We start from the raw sequence: 10,343 nt of genomic DNA on the forward strand, positions 1-10,343 counted from the left end.
TTTGCATTCATATCAGACCAAGTCTCTGGTTCATATATAGTGTCTGCCCCAAATTCTTCAAGATTTGGAAGTCTACTGAGTCCAAAGAAAAATACTGAAACAACTAATATTCAAGCAATGTCTAGAGGTTATCTTCTGGTTTGGCTGACTTAGACTCAAAGCCTCGGATAGAAGTAAAAAGAGGGACACTGTGTATCTCCAGTGAAACTGAAGGAGTCAATGTCTGTGCCTGATGAGGCATTAAATCAACTGAATCCTCCAGAAGAACAAGACTTGATTTTCTTTTATTTGCTGAAGAGATGCAACAAATAGGAGGATGAAAAAACACATTTACTGATTGGTCTGATAATGATTCAGACTGTGAAATTGATGACTAAGATTCAAACAAGATTTTGATTATAAATGAGATGCCACTTTACCTGAGAAAACATCCTGGATGAGATCAAACAGGCAACCACAAATCTATGGCAAAAATTACATCTGAACTTGCTTAAGTTATCAATGGTGGTCTCTATTATAATGAACAAGATTTATGCATGGAAATAGATGGAAACAAACATAAAGACAGTCATAAAGAAATTGACAAGATGATCTAAAGTTCATATGGAAATTCAAGGGACCCAGAATAGCCAAAATAATCTTGGAAAAGAAGAACAAATTTGAAGGATTACACTTCCAATTTGTAAAACTTACCACAAAGCTATAGTAATCAAGACAGTGTGGCACTGGCATAAGGATAGACATTTAGATCAATGGAATAGAACTTAGAGCCCAGAAATAAACCATGCGGTAAGCTGATTTTTGAAAAGGGTGCCAAGACCATTCAATGGGAAAGGAATAGTCGTTTCAACAAATGATGACAGGACATCCAGATGGCCACGTGCGAAAGAATGAAATTGAACCATTACCTCATACCATATGCAAAAAATTAACTAAAAATGTATGGAACACTGTGATATTATGTTTTATAGTAAGAAATAGTCTTCACCCTGTTTCTGGCGCAGAACTCCTCAAACCCTTGGAATTTCCAAAGTGATGAGAACAGTAAAGGTATCTTTTGTTATGCTACTGAAGTGACTTTTTGACTTAAGGATGGGGCCTGTTTGCTAATCAACCATGTGATTAGAGGGCTGAAACTTTTAGTCCCACCCCCTGACCTCTGGGAGGGGCGAGAACCTTGAAGTTGAATCAATCACCAATTGTCAATGATTTAATCAATCACAATTATGTAATGAAACCTCTGTTAAAACCCAGAAAGTACAGGGTTTGGAGAGCTCCCTGATTGGTGAACAGATGGAGGTGCTGGGAGGGTGGTGCGCTTGGAGAGCACATGTGAGCTCCAAGCCTCTTCCCACGTAACCTTGCCTTACACATCTTTTCCATCTGGGTGTTCCTGAGTTACATATTTTTATAACCCCTCTAGCAAATTAATCGAACTTGAGGAGGAGGAGGTTGTGGGAACCTCTGATTTATAGCCAGCCAATCAGAAATACAAGTAATAACCTGGGCTTACAACTGGCATCTGAAGTGGATGGGTGGGGCAGTATTAGAGAATTGAACCCTCAACCTGTGGAATATGATGCTATCTCTGGGTAGATAATATCAGAATTGAGGTGAATTCTTGGGCACCCTGCTGATGTCTGATAATTGTTTGCTGGTGTGCAGGGACCTCCCCGCTGCCACCCACATTGGATTTGTGTTTGGGGGAAATAGCCTCCTCAATTCCTATACTTCTGGTGTATATGAATGAATTCCTGGTTTTCCATATATGTGCCTCAAGTCTGGCTGATCAGCACATTCCATGGTTTAGGGATGGGGACAAATCAAATTTAGTCACTGGGATTAAGCTTATGACCTTTGTTTGAACTACTGAAGTGGAGTTCTCTTTGCTGCTGCTAAACTGAATCTGACAGTGTAAATATCTAGAGCTGCTCAACCCTTATTGCACATTCACAGCCTAAAAGCATGGGTAGGATGGACACAGTAGAGAGATGCAGAGGGTCTGAGCCTTGGGGACATCATATAGGGTCCTTGTTAAAAGCATATCAGCAACAGCCCTGGACCTTTCAGTTATAGAGGTTGATACATATGTTTTTAAGCTTAAACAAGTATAAACTGACTTTTCAACTGTACCGAAATGAATCCTAAAAGTAGAATGATGTCTTGGCTAGTTTCTATGGCTGTGTAACAAATGACCCCCAAACAGGATGGTTTAAAACAAGAAAATTTCATGGTTCAAAAGAAGAAAACATTTATTTTGCTACGGTCTGGGCAAGGATTGAAGGTGGTAGCTTATTTCTTCTCTACTGGGTATTCAGCTATGGTGGTTTGAACAATGAAGGCTGGAATTATTTAAAAGCTTGTTCACTTACATGTCTGGTGCTTGGTCTGGGAAGGCTCAAACAGTTGGGACTGGAGAAGTTGGGGGTCCTTTCTCTCTAATTCTCTTTCCCTCCCCCCTCCCTCCTCTCTTCCCCTGTCTCTCTCCTTCTGTCCCTGTTTCCCTCCCTCCCTCCCTGTCTCCATGTAATCTCTGCATGGCAGCTTCAGGATAGCTGAAGTTCTTAGATGTCAGCAGGAGACCCCCAAGGGAGAAAGAGCTGGGGAGAAACTCTAACGTTTTTTACGGCCTAGCCTCATACATCATGCAGAGTCACGTCCACCATAGTCCAAGGCCCACCCAGATTCAAGAGGAGCAAACACAGACAGAGGAGTGGCAACATCATACTGTAAGAAGAACACGTGGTTGGGATACACTGGTGTGACCGTCTTTGAAAATACCACTGGCCACACTTTGTGGGGTATTTGTAAGGATTAAATGGGGAGTTTTTCAAAAGACTATATTACAAAGATATAATACAGAATGGAAGACCAGAATGAGCTGAGGGACCCTAAGGAGACCAGTGTGAACTGGAAATAATTCTGTGGCCAAGCCAGGAAGATGCTAGAGAGAAGAGATGGAAGAGGAAGATGGGTGGAGAAAGTAATTACCCAGGTTTTACCATGTTGAGCTTTAAGGGCAATATACACAGAAATTCGGTAAAGGAAATGTGAAAATAACATTTATGTCATAAATCCGTTGTTCTTTTTACATATGCTAGCATTTCTGATGAAAATTGTTTATTTACTTATTTTTGCACTCATGCTTGAGTAATAAGAGAGGGTGGGAAATGGTGCCAGCTTCTCCTCTTGGTTCAAAATGCCTGTGACTGAAGCTTTACTCTATTGATCCCATGACTGGAACCAATTGCCAACACTTCAGAATTCCAAAAATGTATCTTCAATGTTTTTTTTGAGAAATCATATAAGTATTTTGGAAGTGTAAGCTGTAAAATTAAAATTACAAAGTGTGAGCCAATGTTGTATAAAATATGAATGAGATTATTGCTGAAGAATGAGAATAGAGGGTTAGGAGAATAGAAGGATAAAATGGACTAAATTGCAACTAAATTGATCGACTAAGTCATAGTAATAAAAAAAAATCCCCTTTAGATGTGAAGTCTAAAATATTCCAAAGGAACTAGCTTTCCAACTTGATAAAAGTTATTTTGCCTCCTCTGAATGTCAGTTTCTTCATGGACAATATGAGCGAGTTGGGTTAGAGGGTCCTGACTCTTGTGGGGAGGTTGTCAGACTTCTTTCATAATCAAACAAGAGTTCTGGACGCTCTTCCCAGAGAAGATGCACAGATACGCACATTTTCCACATGATATCAGGGCTATGGCCTCTAAGTCCAGGTATAAAATTCCTGGACCCCTGGCTTTCTCTGTCTTCTTCCTCTAAGTTCTGTGGTCGAGGAGACTTGATTTTGATACAACTTTCATACCTCCCCAGCTGTGGAAAGACTGTTAATCCTCCTTGAGTTCATCATCAATTCTTGGACCCAGGGCCAGCTTTTTTTTTTTTTTTTTTTTTTTTTGTGGTACACGGGCCTCTCACTGTTGTGTCCTCTCCCGTTATGGAGCACAGGGTCCAGACGCGCAGGCTCAGCGGCCATGGCTCACGGGCTCAGCCGCTCCGCGGCATGTGGGATCCTCCCGGACCGGGGCACGAACCCATGTCCCCTGCATCGGCAGGTGGACTCTCAACCACTGCGCCACCAGGGAAGCCCAGGGCCAGCTTCTTGAGGTGTTACGTGTGCAATCACACATGGCCCCATGCTCAGAAGAGCCTTACACTTAGTTTAATGCTCTATTGCCGCCATCTTGACATTCTTAATAACTTTTGGACAAGGAGTCCTATATCTTCATGTTGCACTGGGCCCAACAGATGATGTAATGGTCCTGCCCTGGCCGTCCTCTGAGTCGCAACCCTTCCTTTTCATATTCCTGAGAAGTGGGCATCCAGTCTCTGTGTGGACTCATAGAGCAAGGAGGAACTCCACACTTTTCGAGGCAGCTGTGTCAATCCTAGGTAGACCGGAGGGCTAGACATTTGCTTTTATATTGTGCTGAAATCTACCTCTCTATAACTGCACCCACGGATCACAGTTTTCTGTGTCTTGTGTGATGTTTCTTCTGACATAAGAATGTTTTACATCTTTTAAGACAGCTACCATTCCCTGCCACCTTAAAAGAAATCTATTAAATTAAGGAAATAAATCTTCCCTTCTTTGATTGATCCATGGAAAAAAGAAAGGCTGTAGAAAGCTCACACAAGATGAAAGACCACCTGAAAGGGCCAAATATGAAAAGGAAATAAAGTGATTACGATTGACACCGGAAGATGAAAAATCAGGAGAAAATTAAAGAGGATCAGTAGGGTTTCTGCTTCTGAAATGGAAACAAGCTGTAGTAGTGTTTTTTGCATCATAAAAAAGTCCCCAAAGAACAAACTATGCTAATGCAATTTGCTCTCATTTTGAAATTGGTAGTGTTAAGGAACAGATCTCTTTTTTGGTAAGGAAATGACTGAGCTTTGGTTATTTCTGAGGCTCTTCCTTTTCTTATTTTTTATTTTATTTATTTATTTTTTTTGCGGTACGCGGGCCTCTCACTGTTGCGGCCTCTCCCGTTGCGGAGCAAAGGCTCCGGACGCGCAGGCTCAGCGGCCATGGCTCACGGGCCCAGCCGCTCCGCGGCATGTGGGATCTTCCCGGACCGGGGCACGAACCCGCGTCCCCTGCATCAGCAGGTGGACTCTCAACCACTGCGTCACCAGGGAAGCCTGAGGCTCTTCTTTTTGAATAAGTATCTTAAACAGCAAATAACATAAATAAATAGGCTTTAGCACCACTGTGCCAAAACGTGGCTATTTGTTACGTGCCCTGACAGAGTATGTCCTTCCTCGGGAGAAACTTACATTTTATTCCCCTGTGTTTTGTTCATCTGTGTGCTCTGGCGTATAGTACAGTGCCTGGCACACAGAAGGCTGTCTGTAAATCTTTGATTCTGTAGTGTATGTTTCTGTGTCTGTGGCACGGATGAGCAAAGATGATTCTCCATGTTGGGGGGATGGAGAGGCCTGTCTTGATGACCACACAGCTAATGGCTCCCTTCATCGGGCATCAGTTCTAACCACATGGGAGTCAGGCAGGGTACAGAAGCTGGGAAGCGTTCGAAATGACATTTTCCTTTTCACATGGTACTCATTACAAAGAGAAAGGCAGAACCTACTGTTTTTTCCATATAAAGGCATAGCTTTATCACTACAGGCACAAAGGGCATCTAGAAACAACTAAAATTGGAAAACTGGCACCCAAAGGATAGGTGACAGCAACTCTACAAAGCAAAATGGATTGGCCTAAATAACTCCATCCAACAAGCCAATTCACTCGGTTGTCAGGGAGCACAACGTGCAACTCACCTTTTCTGGGGCCCCAACCAGGAGACCAGCTTGCACAAAACCACATGTTTGGCAGAAGTCGTGTTCGTTTGTAGCACAGCCGACTGGCAACACCTGCCCTGAAATGTTCCAGGTCAAAACCGTTCTGTAGGACTCTCAGATGTCAGCAGTACACTTGTCCAGACCTAGAGAATTCAATCAGCCCGTTGCGAGCTGCTCAACACGCGAGGAAAGCAGTCTTGGGTATTATTAGTCAGCTGTTGCTAAGCTGCTGTAGAGCACCCTCAGTGGCTCCGCGGCTTTCAGAAACATGTTTCCTTCTTTCTTGCGCTACTTGTCCTTGGTGGGTCAGCCCCTCCTCTGATTCTTATTTTATCCATTCCAGGTCCCCGGGGGGAAGATATGGGCCCTCTCTGGACATACTGATCTTACTGCAGAAGTAAAAGAATAGTGATTGAACTTTGCAGTGTTCTTGAAAGGCTCTGCTGGATACAGCTGCATCACTTCTGTTCATATTCCATTGCCCTTAACACACAACTGACTATTAACATGCCTCCCGAAAGTGTTTCTGGAAAGATACATTTGGACTATGATTTTAACTTGCACTATCCTCATATTCAAACTCTGCATTTTCAAAATAACCTCTTTTTTTTAAAAAATTGAAGTATAGTTGATTTACAATATCAACTATTAGTTTCAGGTGTACAGCACAATGATTCAGTAATATAGGTATATATATCTATATAAATATATATATAGATATATATATATAAATTCTTTTTCAGATTCTTTTCCCTTATAGAAAAATAACCTCATTTTTATTATAAAACTTTTTATCATAAAATTTACATAAAGTCTGGCCAGAAACTTGTTCCCCATTCATTCATTTTTTTAAAAAATATAAACTTATTTATTTTTGGCTGCATTGGGTCTTCGTTGCTGTGTGCAGGCTTTCTCTAGTTGTGGCGAGCGGGAACTACGCTTCATTGCAGTGCGTGGGCTTTTCATTGCAGTGCGTGGGCTTCTCACTGCGGTGGCTTCTCTTGTTGCGGAGCACAGGCTCTAGCCCCAGAGTCTTCAGTAGCTGTGGCTCAAAGGCTCTAGAGCACAGGCTCAGTAGTTGTGGCGCACGGGCTTAGTTGCTCCACGGCATGTGGGATCTTCCCGGACCAGGGCTCAAACCCAGGTCTCCTGCGTTGGCAGGCGGATTCTTAACCACTGCGCCACCAGGGAAGTCCTCCCCATTCATTCTTTTTTTCCAGCTATCTATTAATGATTTTACCATTTTAAATGATTTAATGCATTTTATTTTTTATTAGTTATCATATGGGTCAAAATGTAAAAAAATATGAGCATACAATGAAAAGTCTCCCTCTCCCCACTGTAGCCTGGCCATCCAGTTTTCCCACAGGCAACCAGCATTATTTGTTTCTCCTCTATCCTTTCTTAATCTTTTGTGTAAGTATGAACAATGAAATTTCAATTCATTTCCATTTTCCTAAGAATGTGGTAATTACTAACATTGTTTTCTGTGTTTATGGGGGGGGGGGGGAGGGACATAGCCCTATCTTCCCTTTTATGCCTTTCTGCTTTGATCTCCCATATTCTGACTTGTACAATTAGCCCTGAGCAGGCAGTGATCCATTACCATTGCGTTCTTTATCCCTCTGTCCCGAGGGAGCATAGCTCACAATGTAACAAACAGTGTTTTCAAGAAGAAACAATAAAGCAAATATTACTGTACTGGGTCAGGAACTCTCCAAGTTATTTTCCATCCCCCTCTCCAATATTATTAATCTTCAAAGTCACCATGGTGAAAGGTTTTTCTGACAACATATCAAGAGAGAAAAATTTTAGCTTGTCCCTTACTCAAGTTGGTGGGATCTATCTCTTTCTTGTTTCCCTCTCTCCTCTACTATGGGAAAGACTGTTACTCTTTCAAAAGTTCACTACCAAACAATGCTTCAGATCTAAACTTTCTCATGAGGAGCACTTTCTACTTTTCATTTCTCCCCAACCTGTCTTCACCAGCGATGGAAGAAAGTCCTTGAGCGGATATGAAGGCAGGTTGGACTTAGAGAAGGATTTTACCACTGGTTTATTGACTAGATTCCATTATTTTGTGTGCCCAGAACTCACCCACTTCCTTTTCTGTGTATTGCCTTCTCCTTCTAGAAGCTATCCCTTCTTCCTGTTTAAACACATGGTTGATTTCGGAGTAGCCATGTTAGTTCAAGTGTAGTTTAGACACTGGCTACAACTGATTGGTCCAGAGGTGGACAGCAGATCCAGCCTGGGTCAATAGCATTTTTCCCAGGGAATTTAGACTTTGGTTTGAGACTCTTTCCAGATTGCTGAACCTACCAGTAACATGTAAAATTCTGTGGGTTATTTTTGCTGTTATAGGGATGGAAGAAATAGATGTAGATGGTCTGAAGAGAGAGAGGAAAGAAAGAAACAGATGAGATGGAGAGCTATTTAAAGCATTCCTGTCCCTGGCTCCAGCTGTTTCTGCCCTTGCTTTGCAGCAGACATCTTAACCTTCGTTTGGTATAAGCTATTTCAGGTTGGCTTTCTGTTACTTGCAACCGGAGTCTAACAAATACTGAGGGGGTGTGACAGCACCAACCAGCGCTGCTTTCTACTGGGTAAGGCTTTGAGATCTAGCAACATCCCCTACATAAAGCATTTTATCCCCTCTGCCAGTTAGAAATCTATACTCTTGCAAAAACTTACCTCCTCAGATCATGTTTCTAACTGAAATATTTACCTGAAATAACTTTTCTTTCATAAACGTTGAATTACAGTTGACTGTCATTGACATGTTGCTTATGTGGCAGGAAAACACTTGTTTGGGATTTTTAATTTTTTTTTAATCTAAGTATTTCCCCTCTCCTATTCAAGCAAAACCTCAGCAGTATTCTGACAAAAGCTACGTGTCTTGCATATGTAAAAAGCTGAACCCATAAAGGAGGTGATATTAAGTGCTTCTGGGGAAATGTATCAAAGCTAAGTAGGAATACCCCACCTCACCCCGAGGGATCCAGAAGCAGAGGAAACTTTATTTACCAGGCAGAGCCCCTGAGAGGTGGCAAGACCCCAGGAAAAATGTGGAAATGGTGTGTCTGGGCGGAAAGGCAGCCATAGACATCTTTGCTGAGATCTGCATGCCCCAGAGAGGCAAGGAAAGCGCAGAAAGAGGCCAATGCCCCCCACTCACGTCAGGAAGTAGAACAGAAGACAGCTGGACCTAAAGGGGCCTGTAAGGACAGGAACGGGGCATCTCAGCCCTGACCTGTGAAGGCCATGCCCACGACCGTAACTACAGGTGTCTCTGTGCACGTGTGTGGAGATAGGACTGGCGGGCAAGATGCCACCACCTCCGCCAGTGCACCCAATGCCTTGGCTCCATTGGAGGCCCCTGGAACTTCAGACAAACCTTAGGGAATGGAGGCTCTCAACTGGTAAGAGAAAGGTTCCCCCCATCTACAGAATGTAAGCCAGAAAGAGAAATTAAATGGAACAATATAGAGAATGAAGGTATATTTTGTGCTCATTTGAATCTCTGGACTGAGATTCATACATGGCTACCTGTTATTACATCACTTTATATTTCGGGCAAACAATGTATTTCCAAACACAACTATATTCAGTTAAAATCTGTAATGAAAACCTAAGAAACTGTTGCTTATTCTGTTCATAATAACTCGTGAGCACTTCTGTTGTGTCAAGCATTGTGCTAAGGACTTAAAATTCATTATTATATTCAAAATGTATAATAAGTTTAAAGGGTAAAAATTCTTATCGTTAGTATTTCATAGACGGGAAAATTGAGTCCTTGAGAGGATAAACATCTTGCCCATTTAGGAATTATAAAGGATTCCATCCTATTTGTACCAATTGCTTCTGGCAAGAGACTATTTAGATGGGATATCTATGCCAGAATAAGAGTTCTCTAGGGATTCCAAAGTAACTACACAGTATATGAAGCCAAGATCACCATTAAGTAGCTTTTATAAACTGTTCATTAGTGTGGAAAGGCATTCAGTGAGGGCCAACTTGAACCAGAAGCTGTGCCAGGAACTCGGGTTAACAATGGAATCCTCTCCTTTAAACAGACCTGGTCCTGGTGGAGCTGTTAAAAGGCTTGTCAGGAGACCATCCAGATTTAATTTCTTGAGCACACTAGCCATTAAGTCAGAAAAACACAGCTTTCAGAACTTGAAAGGACCAACACAAATCACTTCAATAGGTCACTGTCTCAGACAAGCAGGGCACCACTGTAATACTGCTGTCGGTGGCACAGTCAAGGCCCTGAGTGATCAAGGGGTCACTATCCCCCCTTGACCTTTTAATTATTTTGTCTTTATCTTGTCTTTTAATATGGTACTCTTGCTGCACTATCACACTGTTCCTCATTTCCTCCAGAAGCGAATTATTTCTTTTCTAAAAAACTCTCGCGAGGGTTCAGATTACACGAGAAAACAAAAATCAGAAAATGGAAATTTATACAACTATATACAGGTATTTGGTTTAATCAAAACACAATGCCGGCCGCG

General features: G+C 42.1%; 1 pseudogene; it reads left to right on the top strand.

Annotated features, from left to right (window-relative positions):
- On the top strand, positions 1–861 carry LOC101275721 (la-related protein 1B-like; annotated as a pseudogene).
- Positions 862–10,343: the final 9,482 nt, after the last annotated feature.

This window comes from Orcinus orca, chromosome 9, assembly GCF_937001465.1.
Source record: "Orcinus orca chromosome 9, mOrcOrc1.1, whole genome shotgun sequence".
Taxonomy (NCBI): domain Eukaryota; kingdom Metazoa; phylum Chordata; class Mammalia; order Artiodactyla; family Delphinidae; genus Orcinus; species Orcinus orca.